The sequence below is a fragment of the Somniosus microcephalus genome, chromosome 6, assembly GCF_052327205.1.
Source record: "Somniosus microcephalus isolate GS21.2 chromosome 6, FLI_Smic_1.0, whole genome shotgun sequence".
Classification (NCBI taxonomy): Eukaryota; Metazoa; Chordata; class Chondrichthyes; order Squaliformes; family Somniosidae; genus Somniosus; species Somniosus microcephalus.
The window spans coordinates 245,095,110-245,110,473 of NC_140992.1; the positions used below are offsets into that span (position 1 = coordinate 245,095,110).

The 15,364-nt window shown below is 44.6% G+C and overlaps 1 protein-coding gene across 1 annotated transcript in view; it reads right to left on the reverse strand.

Annotated features, from left to right (window-relative positions):
- The window catches only part of LOC147116616 (polycystin-1-like protein 2), a 90,787-nt gene that overhangs the window by 21,832 nt on the left and 53,591 nt on the right, over positions 1–15,364 (reverse strand). The window lies entirely within an intron of this gene.

Sequence of the window (15,364 nt, forward strand, 5' to 3'; positions counted from 1 at the left end):
CCGCCCAGTCGCTCTCTCTCTCTCTTCCCACAACAATATGCCTTCGAAAAAGCCTTGGCACCGCCGGGCACCCCCAGCCAGTATACTTATAAAACACCTTGGTATTTTCCTTTATTTTGCCTGCCAATGTTTTTTTCATGCCCCCTCTTCACTCTCCTAATTTCTTTTTTTAAGTACCCCCCTGCACTTTCTATACTCCTCTAAGGCTTCCACTGTTTTTAGTCCTTTGTATCTGCCAAAAGCCTCCCTTTTTTTCCTAATCCATTCTTGTATATCCCTTGACATTCAGGGTTCCCTGGGCTTGTTGGTCCCCACCCTTGACCTTTACGGGAACATGTTGGCCTTGTAGTCTCTCTATTTCCTTTCTGAAGGACTCCCATTGCTCTGATGTGGATTTTCCTACAAGTAGCTGATCCGAGTCCATTTTTGGCCAGATCCTGCTTTATCATATTAAAATCGGCCTTCCCCAAGTAGCATACGAATGTTTAACATGCTCACTCAAAATGTCTTCCTCCACTATTTTAGTTTAAAATAAATGGGTTAACACCTCAGCTAAAATAGCAGATGAAAAACATTTCAGACAAACATTATGGGGTCGATTTTCATTGACCCGTGGAGTCGGGATTGGAGGCGTGCGGGGGATTAAAGTCCCGAATTCGGGGGTCCCAACACCATCCCGCCTCCATGTAAGTTTCAAAGGAGGCGGGTACCCGCCCCGCACTGGGTCCCGCCTACCCGAGGCGGGAAGGGATTAATGCCAATTAACTGCCTGTTAAGCTTGAAGTGTGGGATTCCTGACGGCTCCAAACCACGCCAAGTTAGAAGAATTGGGCCGTCGGGTTAAAGGACTTGGAGGGGTCGAGATGTCGGTGTTCAGGTGAGTGATGGGTGCAAAAGTAAGTGTGTTTGGTGTGTCTAAAGTGTGTAAAGAAGTTTAAATTACCTGTACTTACCTTTTCAGCTTTCCTTCCCTCTAGGTTTCAGGAGTCCATCATCTAACCGGCACTGAAAGCAGAATGGCCGCGAGCTGTCAAAAGTGACAGCCTGCAGCTTTCTGTGCCGGTGAGATTTCTAACTGAGTCTGTGTAGAAGGACTCAGGTTAGAAGTAAGACTGTCAGTGTTTGACAGCTTCAAACAGCTGTGAAACGCTGACATTTCATCTGTCAAAATGTCTTGACAGATGAAATTTCAGTCTGTGATGTCACCTGTTGCTGGGTGGCCCTTAATTGGCCTGCTGAGCCCGCTGGGTGGGCTCAACAAGGTCAATCAAGTGAAAATCGTGTGGATTGGCCGCATCTCGATGGAGGCGGCACTACAACCCCGAAAGTTGTAGTCCCGCCTCCTTCTCGACTTCTGAATGAAAATCACCCCCTAAGTGTTCGTACAGTAGCGCCCCCCACCCCCATATCCCTGGCCCCCAGCATAATTCCAGAGCTAACATTACTGCCAACTTGCTATTGTCTGCAGCTAAATAAACTGGGGGAGGGGCGGGGGGGCTGCAGGTCCCAGTGGAGAGAAATCTAGAATGCTAAAGAGAAAAGACAAAGAAGCCGTGCAGGAAAGTGATTGGGGTAAGGATAACCAGATTGTGTCAGGAAGGGACAGAGCATACAAACAAAGGAGTGCACGAACAAATAGGGTCCGGGTAAGGAAAAATGGTAATAAGACAAATAGGGCCATAGTGCAAAAAAAAATGTTAATGTTAAAAAGGCAAATCTAAAGGCACTGTATCTGAATGCACAAAGCATTCGTAATAAAGGTAGATGAATTAACAATGCAAATAGATGTAAACGGATACAATATAATTGCGATTACGGAGACATGGCTGCAGGGTGACCAAGGCTGGGAGCTGAATATCCAAGGATATTTGATATTTAGGAAGGACAGGCAAAAAGGAAAAGGAGGTGGGGTGGTGTTGTTAGTAAAGGATGAAATCAGTGCAATAGTGAGAAAGGATATTGGCTCAGAAAATCAAGATGTAGAATCAGTCTGGGTGGAACTAAGAAGCACCAAGGGGCAGAAAACATTGGTGGGAGTTGTCTATAGGCCTCCAAACAGTAGTGGTAATGTAGGGGATGGCATCAAACAGGAAATTAGAGATGCATGTAACAAGGGTGTGGAAACGTACCCCTTATTGGAATACAGTCTGATGAATTAAAATGGTGTCTGGAACCTTTCAGTGTAAATAGACTGGGCACAAAATGGCTTCGTGTAAGGGATGATTGCTTTTAGTTTAGGTGAGACTGGAAAGGGGTACTTCAGCCTTACTTTGCAGACCATGGCAGTTTGCAGAGATGGCAGTTCCGCTCTGAAACAATTTAGATTGTAGAACAATAAAGGTCATGTAATGTCAACTGTCCTTTGATAATCAATTGGTATCTGAGCAGTGCTCAATCACGGTTTGACAACTCAAATTGACCTAGGCTATAGTAAACAAACACTGGCCCTTGAGGTCCGATGGTTAGATCAAAAGACAGATCGTAAAAGAATGGGCTTTGATGTTGTGATAAGATTATAGATAAGTTGTCTTCAAAAGAATGTGATTGAAGGGTAATGTGTTGCTAAGGGAAATTGTGTAGTAACTGATGAATTTGTACTTTTTGAAGTGTATATAACCTGTAACTTTTTGGGAGTCCGTAGCTCTCGCTCCTAGCTGGTATTCCAGACTTGGCTGAGTTCTGGGTAGTTCAGCAGGACCGAGTGCTCCGGCTGATAAAGAATAAAAGACTATTCTTTGAGAAAACAGTGTTCGAGTCGATTATTGTTGAACCAGATTGACGCCTAAAAGAATCCAGATCGTCATTTGGTGTCAGAAGTGGGATTTCAACGGATGATCACCGAGAAAGAGCGAACCAAGAACCGAACTAGTCTTGGACGCGAGCAGAGGAAATGGGCCCCCAGAGTGAGTATAGTTAAATTTTACCACTTTGGTTTTCCTCTGATCCGTAAGTCCGATAAAAGTTTGGCCACTCGCTAACTCTCGTGTGGTGTCCCAACGAAATCCGGGTCAATCTGGCGAATACTGTGTAAACTTAGGAAATAAGTATCCAAGTCGAGTAACACGACGACCTCGTATATCACTTGGTCCGCTCAGGCTCCGATTGGACTAAAAAGTAGATAAGTAGTGACTTTAGATTCCAAGAGAGAAGAGAAAAAGAATACTTGAAAGAGAGTAAAAAGAGAGAGTCGGGGACTCTAGAGCTCGAGCAACTTGTACTCGGGGAGTGCAAGATAAGGGTCGTATAAGTAGAATAATTAGGCTAAGAATACCTGTACCAGGCGGTGACAGAGGCTAAATTTACGATTAGAATAATTAGGGTTTAAGAATACCTGTACCAGGCGGTGACAGAGGTTAAAATTACAATTTGACGAATATAGACGACTCACTGTATTTTTGTTTGGTCTAACTATTGTACTTATTGTATCGTGGTGTTTAGTTTTGTGTGCCGGTATCTGTGAAACATATGAGATAATTGTAAAACGTAACTCTTCTAATCCTGAAAAGGAACCCTTAGTGTAAGAACCATGGGTAATTACCTAGACACAACGAGTGATGAGGGCAGTGCCCTACGAATATTATGCGACCAATATCCGGACAAAGCCCAACAATTGAGACAACTCTCAGGGGGTTTAAATAAAAAGTTAGGCAGCGAACAATGGCCTCTAGGGGGTCCCAAAAGTTTAGAAATGGTTAAGCGAGCTCAAGAAATGATTTGGAAAAAGAACATGGGAAGTAAGACTAAAAAAACTAATTGGACTCTGGCGACAGTACTGCCAAGAAATTAAAGACAGTTCCCTATTAGCCAGCTGGCAAGAGAATGCTGTTAAATTAGGAATAAAGTTAACTGAAGGAGGGAATCTTAAACCCGTTGAAGTACTTAAGAGAGAATGTGCTCATGGGAAAAGGTCAAAATCTGAAGAGGCGCCAAATAAAAAGGATCAAAATGAACTACGTAGTTCAATGGTTGGCCTTAGGTTGACAGAGGGAGACGGAGAAGATGAGGACTTAGATAATTGGACATACAGAACCCCTACTGCGCCACCTCCTCAGCCACCCCAGTACAACTATATTTACCCCCCCCTTCCAACGTCGGCCACACCACCGACGTCTAATATTACTCCTCCAGTAACCCTCTCCGTAAATAGTCCCCCATTCACTCCAGGAATACCCCCAACTACCTCACCCGTTGGGGCCACAGGTTTTACTGATCACATAAGTGGTCGGACCCGGTTACAAACGGCAGGACAGACAGGCCCTGTGCCCAATTATACTCCTACCCGGAGTGACAAGAAGAAAAAGGAAAACAAACGGATAAACAAGAAAAGATTCAGACAGTTAGTACAACATAAGTCCACTCAGGAATACGACACTGAGTCATGTAGTGACTTTACCGATTCAGAAAATGATTTATCACCTTCTGATGATCATGAGTCAGAATCCAAAAATCATTCCGGTAACCCACCCAGGAACCTTCCAGTGAGAAAAATGCCAAACCCAGATCAGGCTGCTGCCGCAGCTCACCCCACCATAGATGTATTCTTCCCATGGAAGCCTAATGAATTAATGTCTATCCTAACTAATGCGCCGGATCGCCTCAAAGCGCCTCAAAAATTTGTGGACTTTTTACGAACCACCATTCAAGTGTACAACGCTGAATCCCGAGATTTATGGGCCTTAATCCAACAAGTATTGACCCCCTCGGAACATACTCGATTCTTAGGTCACTTGGGACATAATGATCATGCAGCCCTAGCTGTGGCCGTGGCGGCGGAGAACGCCAGAATAACAGCCATGCTTATGGCTGCCAGTCAGACGCTTCAGAAGCCCATTAACATATCCAATGTCTTAGACACCAAACCAAGGAAAGATGAAGGATCTGAGGAATTCTTAGAAAGATTCCGTGAGGTATACCAATCACAATCAGGGGACCACAACTATCAACAAGGAGGTAATTCTCCCCAGTTTTGTGCTATCTTAATGAACTGCCTTCCGGCTGCCGTAGCCACTGCAATTAAAACCAATAACATGGATTGGGCAGGCAATACTCCGACTCAAATGACTAGGGCTGTAAAGTATTATTGGAAAGAGAGTAAAGGTAAAGATTCGGAGAACCAACCCCAGAAGACAGTAAAAACAGAAAATGTCGTGAAAGAAGTCCCAATTCAACCATACACGATAGATAGGACAGGGTATCAGATGGAACCTCAATATTGCAACCCTGGATGGGTAGACTCTCAGACTTATGGATATTACACTCATCCAAACGGCCCCGATGCTCCTGCATATGGCCCACCCTACGCCCCTCTACGACAGAATTACGGAGGTAGAGGAAGGGGTAGGGGACAAGGACGGGGATATCAAGGTCCAAGACAAGGACAATGTTATAACTGTGGAGAGGATGGCCACTGGGTCAGAGAATGCCCATCCTTAGCCCCTGGAGACCCACCTAGAAGAGGCAGGGGAGGATGGAGAGGAAATAGAGGAGGACCTAGAGGAGGCAGGGGAGGATATACCAATTTCTCCCAGAATAATCCATTCCCACAGAATTGACTGACTAATCTAGTGGTCAGCACTTTACAGTCGGACCAAGAACCCCTATTAATTGCAAATCCAGGATCAATGGTATCCCTTTTTAGTAGACACAGGAGCCGCCATGTCTTCTGTTCAATCGGATCTTAAACTTCCCCGATCCAACAAAACCCAGGCTTCCAAGGTCAAATGACCAAGTATGCCATATCAGAACCAGTTCGGGTGACCTACAAAAGTGAATCTGTAACCCACCAATTTGTGATAACTACCGGCTTGAGCTGCAATTTAATGGCTAGAGACTTACTATGTGCATTCCAACTCAAACTTGATTGTAGTGAGGAAGGAATAGCAATAGGACATTGGGCAAATAAGAGGCAATGTTATGTTTCGACTACGCCTCAATGGTGGTCCCTAGACCTCAATGCATCCTCCTATCATGTGACACTGGCATATGATCGAAGTGGAAAGGATAGGACCCTTGAGGAGTACTTCAAAGATCAGGAAGGTACCGAATGGACAATCTACCTCAAGGCTGTGGTAACTGGACCTGAGGGAAAGGCAGAGTTTGTACAGGTTCCCTTACACTTGTCGAAGCAGCCTTCGACAGTAGCCCCTCATATCACACGGGAAGTTAACCAGCCTTTCCATGCCAAAGATTTGGGGCCCATGGTAAAACGAGCGATAGATCAGGCTAACCCTGAATGCCACCAACCACAACAGTTACCCGGAGGTCTTATGGTCCAATTTTACCAAAACCCTGAGCCTCGCCTGTCAGTGGTGCACCGTCATGTAGGGAAAGACATACTGGAGTATGTGAATCCCCAGGTATGGGCAGAAGACCCAACGCATGTAGGTCTAACCGGCATAAAACCCATTGAGATCCAAGTGAAGGAAAATGTGACCTTGCCGGTAGTACGACAATACCCTTTGAAACACCAAGCTCTTCCGAGTATAGACAGACTCATTAAGGGATTGTTGGAGCAGGGAATTCTGGTGATTTGCCAATCCAGTTGTAATACACCCATCCTGGCTATTCCAAAGCCTGGTAAGCCTGATCAGTATCGCCTAGTGCAGGATTTACGAGCAATAAATGCAATTGTTCAGCCACTTCATGCACTAGTACCTAATCCAGCACGCATCTTGGCCTCGATACCTGCTGATGCTCAAGTTTTTGTGGTAGTCGATCTCCAGCACGCCTTTTTCTCCCTGCCTTTGGCCACTACTAGCCAATACCTCTTTGCCTTCACTTACAACGGTCAGCAGTATACGTGGACTCGATTACCCCAGGGCTTTGTGAATTCACCTACCCTGTTTTCTCGGTGCCTTCAACAGCAATTGCAGACACTGACCTTAAATCATGGCTCTAGTCTGATCCAGTATGTGGATGACCTTCTCATTGCTAGCCCCGATGAGCTAAGTAACAGGGAGGACACTATTCAGTTGTTGAACTACCTATCAGACTTAGGATATGTGGTATCTCCAGCTAAAGTACTAGTGGCTCAGAAGACAGTTAAATTTCTTGGAGTTATATTATCAGCAGAAAACCGCAGTTTGGAAACTAGCAGAATACAGCCAATATGCGAGATGCCAGTCCCTAAAACAGCCAGACAAGTCAGGCAGTGGCTGGGAATGGTTAATTATTGTCGACAATGGATACCTAATATTGCAGTATTAACCAAACTTCTGACTCCCTACACGACTAAAGAGAGAGAGTTTGAGCTGGAACCAGAGGCAGAGAAGGCATTTGAGGAATTAAAACAGGATCTGGTCCAAGCACCAGCCCTTGGACGACCCCTGTATGATAGGCCATTCCAGTTATATTGCACAGTAATGAACGATTGCTCAACAGCAGTATTGACCCAGAAGCATGGAGATAAGAATCGACCGGTAGCTTATTATTCATCAAAACTGGATCCGGTAGCTCTAGGATATCCCTATTGCACCCAGATCCTTACAGCCATCTACAACAGTCTACAGTCAGCTGCTAACATGACACTTCAGCAGGACATTACTGTGTATAGCTCTCACTCAGTCACTGCGTTATTGGGGCAATTGCAGACCCAACACCTGACTACTGCCAGGCAAAATAAGTACGAAATATACTTATTGAACAATCCCAGGCTCACATTTAAACACTGTAGCACTATCAACCCTGCCAGTTTCCTTGCACATCCGCCCTCCGAGAGTGATGAACAAAGCCATGATTGCTTACACCTCATTAAAGAAGATACCTCAGTCCGACCTGATTTGTCTGACACTCCTATTGCAGATCCCGATATTAACATGTATACGGATGGCAGTTCTTCCGTTGATGAGATGGGAAAACGAATTTCTGGTTATGCAATTGTAAATCAGGAAGGTGTCACCTTAGAATCAGCAGCCTTTGAATCCCCTTTTTCTGCCCAGCAAGCTGAACTGTTTGCACTCATACGAGCTTGTACTTTGGGAGAAGGATTACGAATCAATGTATATACTGACTCTAGATATGCCTTTGGAGTAGTTCATGATTTTGGACAATTGTGGAAAAATCGAGGATTTCTGACCTCTTCGGGCAGTTCGATCTCTCACCGTCAGTTAGTCTCAGATCTCTTGCAAACCCTTTTACTCCCCAAACAGATAGCGGTGATCAAATGCGCTGCCCATACCACTGGCCAAAGCCCGGTAGATATAGGAAATCGCCGCGCTGATGAGGCGGCCAAAAATGCTTCTAGGAGTCACCAAATGATTGTGCCCCAAATGATGAGGCAGACTAAAAATTCAAAAAAAAATCAGTCTCCCTCGGAAAAACTAATGCCAACCATCCAAGAGGTGATTAAGTTGCAGGAGGACGCTCCTGATAGTGATAAGCATTTGTGGAGAGAATTGGGATGTGTATATAACCCTGTATTACAACTCTGGACTACTCCCGCGGAACAGACTTGTATGTCTGATGAGCTAGCTTTATGGGTTATTGAATGTGTACACTTTGCAACTCATTGTGGTGCCAGGGCAGTTAGTGATTTGCTCCTAAGTACTTGGTGGCATCCAAGACTTCAGGCTATAGCACAGAACATTAGTGATCGATGCCTGATTTGTCAACAACACAACCCCGGAAAGGGAGTGCCTTGCGAATGGGGAAAAACCCCTTTGCCTGAGGGTCCCTTTGAGACCCTGCAAATGGACTACATTGAGTTGGAAAGATGTCAGTGTTACAAATATGTACTTGTCATTGTGGATGTATTCAGTAAATGGATCGAGGCATATCTAACCACAGACAATAAAGCCTCTACTGTTGTTAAGGTATTGCTGAGAGAGATCATACCTCGGTATGGTATTCCAACTCGGTTAAGTTCTGACAATGGTCCTCATTTCACTGCCCAAGTGAACAAGGAACTTTGTACTCAGTTGAACATTCATCAGCAATTGCATTGTGCTCATCGACCACAAGCTGCAGGACTTGTCGAAAGGGCCAATCAGACTCTGAAGAACAAACTTGCTAAATTGGTAGCCGAAACCGGCTCCACTTGGTTGAAATTGCTTCCGGTAGCTCTCTTTCAAAGTCGCACTACACCAGTGGGTAAAGCACGACTTACACCTGCTGAGATTATCTACGGTCGACCACTCAAGACTCCCTGGAACCAAAATGCTCCTACCACGGTGCATTTTCACCATATGACTGAGGAAATGACAACCTATGTCTTGGCTCTTACTAAGGTTTTGCGCAGGTTCCATTCACAGGTCCGTGCTGCATATGGTGAACTTCCTGACTTATCTGGTTCTCCAAAAATTGAACCAGGTTCGTATGTGATGGTGAAAAACTGGACCCGTAAAAGTCTAGATCCAAGGTGGGAAGGTCCCTATCAGGTCTTACTAACAACTCCGACTGCAGCTAAGGTCGAGGGAAGAAGCGCATGGGTGCACTTCCACCACTGTAAACTGGTACTTCCACCACCACCGTAAATTGATTGGAGAAACCAATCAAAAGGGGGGGAGAAGATGATCAGTAATCAGTACAGTATATAGTAGATTTTACAGTATACACAGTATAAGACAGTAACAATATTTAATTAATCTTTAATTTTTAAATTTTTACTTTTAAGTTTTAATTTTGATCTTGTGTGAGCTCTTTGTTTTCCAGATTAATAGTTAATAAGTAGTATCGATTGATCATCAAGAGTCAAGATGAGGACTTTATTACTGCTTCTGAGCGTTATCCTGCTCGCGGGCGGGGCGTTCAATCGACTAAAGAAATGTAAGAAAATCACACCTGGAAAAACAGTCCACCTGTGCCGAGGAGATATTCTCCAGTGCAAAGACAAGAATCTTAAAGCTTTCAGATCCTGGAACGTGACTAAATGGGACTTCTGTACTGGACTAATAAAACAGGAACATCGTGAAGTACATTTGGACAATAGAAATAGATGGGGTTTGCCATGCTGGCACCAAAAATGTAAATTTGATTTTACTTGTAGGACTAACCCAGAAAAAGGAAAAGAATCGTGGATGATGTATAATGGAGGATGTTACAGAAAGGTACTAGTTAAAGACCCATGGTTGCAGGAAAGGGATCCACCGAGACGCTCAGGATCTAGAAAGAAAAGGGAAATTAGGAAAAGGAGGGAGTTACGTACCAACACCTTTTTGTACATGTCCTATGAATATGCCAAAAGCAGTAACCTAACACGCTGTTGGGTCTGTAGTCATATTCCCATCCATAGTAAAGGAGGGATTCCCTTGAGACCCATCCCGTTCAATGCCTCAGAGATGGCAGAATGGGTCATGCGCCAGAACGCCAGCGGCGATTATAACGATTCATACAACCAGGAAGGTGACAGGGATAAATGGATGTCGGCAGGTTATGACTTAACCACTTTCCAAGGGTGGTATCAGCCTAATTATAATCGGAATAGACAGCCTCCAGCCTTTGTTCTTGTTAATACCTCAGGGGTTGGTAGGCCGGAGGGGCCAATATGTTTAACGAAGAATGTGTCCGGCGGTACAGAAGTAGGACGCAGTAAATGTTTTCAAGAGGTTAACATAACGGAATGTAAACTCACCGAAGGCTGTGGCCAAGGTTTCTTCCAATTCAATCATACCGGAACCCCCAATAGAACACATGGGGGACCGTGGGAAGGGGAGGAAATCAGATGGAGGTGGAGGGTTCGTAAGTCACTAGGTAATAATCTAACTGCGTATAATGGGACCTATTTTATATGTGGTCACAGAGCCTACCCATGGTTACCCCGGAATTGGACGGGTTCGTGTTACTTAGGTTATGTAGTACCCTACATTCACTACTTGAATGAGATTGGGGAACACCATGAATTTAAGAAATCCAGGACCATAAGAGAGCTAGGAGCTTTTCAAAGATTCTTTGGTGTAGTAAACCCTCCCTATGGAATAATGACCTTGATGGATGAAACAAGGAACCTGGCAAGGCTAATAGAGATAGTTGCCAATGACACTGAGGAAGCTCTAGCAGAAATGAGTGCCGAAATGGTAGCCATTAGAACAGTAGCCCTCCAGAATCGAATGGCCTTAGATTATCTCCTTGCAGCACAAGGAGGAACCTGTGCCTTGATAGGAAGTGAGTGCTGTACTTATATCCCTGATAGTTCGGAAAATGTAACCAACATTGTCAAACATATCCGGGATGCAGTAAGTCAGTATAAGAAACCTAAGCCCGGGGATGGCTGGTTTGATTGGATCCTTGGAGGATGGCTGGGATCAATGGGACAGACTCTGCTACATGGGTTAGTGGTGGTACTTGCAATAATCATGTGCATTTTTCTGGCTTTCACGCTGATTAAGTGTTGCTGCAATAGATTAGGAGCAACTGTAATTCCAAGTCAAATGGTACAAAGGAAATCACCTGATGAAGAAACTGAATTACTGAATATAGAGGGTGAAGCGAGTGAGATGGTAAAGGAGCAAGTTGAGAAAGAATTAATGGAGGAGGAGTATAATAGACTCAGTAAGGTAGAGATGGACCAGTATGATGAAGCTCAGAATCACTGGGTACCTTAGATGGTTATCATGGAATGATAAAAGGGGGGAATGTGGAAACGTACCCCTTATTGGAATACAGTCTGATGAATTAAAATGGTGTCTGGAACCTTTCAGTGTAAATAGACTGGGCACAAAATAGCTTCGTGTAAGGGATGATTGCTTTTAGTTTAGGTGAGACCGGAAAGGGGTACTTCAGCCTTACTTTGCAGACCATGGCAGTTTGCAGAGATGGCAGTTCCGCTCTGAAACAATTTAGATTGTAGAACAATAAAGGTCATGTAATGTCAACTGTCCTTTGATAATCAATTGGTATCTGAGCAGTGCTCAATCACGGTTTGACAACTCAAATTGACCTAGGCTATAGTAAACAAACATTGGCCCTTGAGGTCCGATGGTTAGATCAAAAGACAGATCGTAAAAGAATGGGCTTTGATGTTGTGATAAGATTATAGGTAAGTTGTCTTCAAAAGAATGTGATTGAAGGGTAATGTGTTGCTAAGGGAAATTGTGTAGTAACTGATGAATTTGTACTTTTTGAAGTGTATATAACCTATAACTTTTTGGGAGTCCGTAGCTCTCGCTCCTAGCTGGTATTCCAGACTCGGCTGAGTTCTGGGTAGTTCAGCAGGACCGAGTGCTCCGGCCGATAAAGAATAAAAGACTATTCTTTGAGAAAACAGTGTTCGAGTCGATTATTGTTGAACCAGATTGACGCCTAAAAGAATCCAGATCGTCAAGGGTACTACAGTAATCATGGGTGACTTTAATCTACATATAGACTGGCCAAACCAAATTAGCAATAATACTGTGGAAGATGAATTCCTGGAGTGTGTACGAGATTTTTTTTAGACCAGTACGTTGGAGCCAACTAGGGAACAGGTTATCCTAGATTGGGTATTGTGCAATGAGAAGGGGTTAATTAATAATCTTGTTGTGCGGGGTCCTTTAGGGAAGAGTGACCATAACATGATAACTTTCCATCTTAATGAAGAATTCTAAGAAATCCAATCCGAATCTACGGTCCTAAATCTAAATAAAGGAAACTACGAAGGCATGAGGAGTGAGTTGGCTATGATAGATTGGGGAGCTTCATTAAAAGGCATGATGGTGGATAGGCAATGGCTAACATTTAAGGAATGAATGCATGAATTGCAACAGTTATACATTCCTTTCTGGCGCAAAAACACAAAAGGAAAAGCAGCCCAACCATGGCTAACAAAAGAAATTAAGGATAGTATTAGATCCAAAGAGGAGTCATATAAAGTTGCAAGCAAAAGTAGCAAGCCTGAGGATTGGGAGCAGTTTAGAGTTCAGCAAAAAAGGACCAAGAGATTGATTAAGAGGGCAAAAATAGAGCATGAGAGTAAGGCATCAAGGGGTATGGGGAGAGAGCGGGAATATGGTATTGAGATAGAGGATCAGCCATGATCATATTGAATGGCGGAGCAGGCTCGAAGGGCCGAATGGCCGACTCCTGCTCCTATTTTTCTATGTTTCTATGTGGTTGTTTTAGGATTAACAGTTAAAGTTTAAATCATCAGCAAAGTCTAGCTTACCTATGTAATGAACATCTTGAACACTATGGGCTGGATTTTCCTAAGCCCCTGGAGTCGGGTTGGAGGCGTGCGGGCGATAAAAATCGGAGATCCGGAGATCCGGGGGTCCCGACCCCATCCCACCTCCAACCCGCCTCCATGTCAATTTCATAGGAGTCGGGTTGCCGACAAGTGCTGGAACCCGACTCCCAGAGGCGGGAAGGGATTAAAGGCAATTAAACTGCCTGTTAACAGGTAGTTAACAGGTAGTTTTTTGCCTATTCGCGATTTTTATTGCTGGTTTGTGGGCTTCCCGACAGCTCCAAACCACGAAAAGTTTTCGAGGCGGGACGTGGGTCTGAGGTCTTGGAGGGGTCGAGATGCCCAGTGTTCAGGTGAGTGAGGGGTGCAGGAGTGCAAAGGTAAGTGTTTTGCAAGTGTTTAAAGTGTTTAAATAAGTTTAACTTACTTTTACTTGCCTTTACAGGAGTCCTGCATTCCGGTGTCGGGAGTCGGCTGCAAGAACCACAGAAGCTCTGATTTAAAAAAAAAAATCAGCTTCTTGGTTTCTGCAGCAAAATGATTTTAAAGTTATCCTGAGAAAGGACTGAGGCTGAATTAGCAGTTTTTCAGTGCTTGACAGCTTCAAACAGCTGTTAAACACTGATATTTCATCTGCCAAAAGCTTTTGACAGATGAAATGTCAATCTCTGACGTCACCTGTTGCCGGGTGGCCCTTAATTGGCCTGCTGAGCCCACAAGGCGGGCTCAACAAGGTCAATCAGAGGAAAATCCAGTGGGTTGGCCACATCTCCATGGAGGCGGGACAACAAGCCCGAATGTGGGTTTCCCACCTCCAACCCGCCCCCGTAGCAAAATCCAGCCCTGTGTCTTATTTCATTGCCAAACAGTACGGTCTAATGTTTACTCTTCATTTTTGGAGTGGTGTGGTTCAAATAATAACTAGAGATCGCTGGGCATTATTTTCATTTCACTGCAGTCAATTCCCATCATATTGGGCTGCAGTGCTGTCTGTAAAACCCCATTTAATATTGCTACTTCCATTGGAAGTAATTCTGTAATATGTGTTGCTGCACATTTGTCCTGCCTATAATATGTGATGGATTTAGCTAAAACAGATAACTGTGCCTGCGTAATATAAGCACATGTTCCGAAGTCACAAACATGACTGTTAGTGAATTATACACACAGATTTCACTTGTGTGCAGTTAGTGTTAAGTTGCATTTGTGGCTTTGTTGGTCTGTGCATGACCTTTCCCATTGTGAAGGAGGAGTCTCTACAGGAGAGTAATACTAAAAACACATTTCTGGCCTGTATGAATGGGCTGGGAGTTCAGTCCGTCTGTAGCTAGACCTGAAATAGCAGACCTTGTTGCCTCTGGTGACTGCTATTTATATTTGCCTTCGGCAACACCCAGACTTCAGACAAAACTCCCTTTCAGGGCAGTCTAGGTGGCTTTGGCAGCACTATGCCTCCTTTAAGTCCTATCAGAGTAATTTCTGTAAAGTAAATAAAACTTAACATCCCCACAACTAAACTGTTATTTAATGTTTTCCCTTCATGCTTCTGCTGGTAACTCAGACTGAAAAAACAGAGGGGTAGATTTTAATTATTGGGTAGACAACCAGTGGAGTGCGTCGGCCAGCTGCCCCATTGTGCGGGCAGGAGGCTTGCTCCATTTTGATGGCAGGGCCTCATTACTGTACCTTAAGCGACGGAGGTTGAACAGTTTCCCGTTTTCTCCTTAACCAGGACTCTGTCTTCGACACGAGTGTCCTCAACTCCATCCCACAGCATGCTACCCACCACCATCTCAGCACAACCCCAGCCCGGCATGAGGTAGAAAAGGCCATCCGACAACTAAAGAACAAGGCCTCAGGAGCAGATGGAATCCCCGTCGAGGCACTAAAGCATGGCAGAGAAGCACTACTGGCGCAAATTCATGAACTCATTTCTCTTATCTGGAAGAAGGAGAGCATGCCAGGGGATCTCAGAGACGCCATAATTGTGACCATCTTCAAGAACGGTGACAAGTCCGGTTGCGGTAATTACAGAGGAGTTTCCCTGCTATCTGCCACAGGGAAAGTCATCGCAAGAATCCTCCTCAATCGCCTTCTCCCAGTGGCCGAAGAGCTCCTCCCAGAGTCGCAATGCGGATTCCGCCCACTAACGGGCACAATGGACATGATCTTCACCGCACGTCAATTACAAGAGGAACGCAGGGAACAGCACCAACCACTGTACATGACCTTCTTTGATCTCACAAAGGCCTTCGACACTGTCAACCG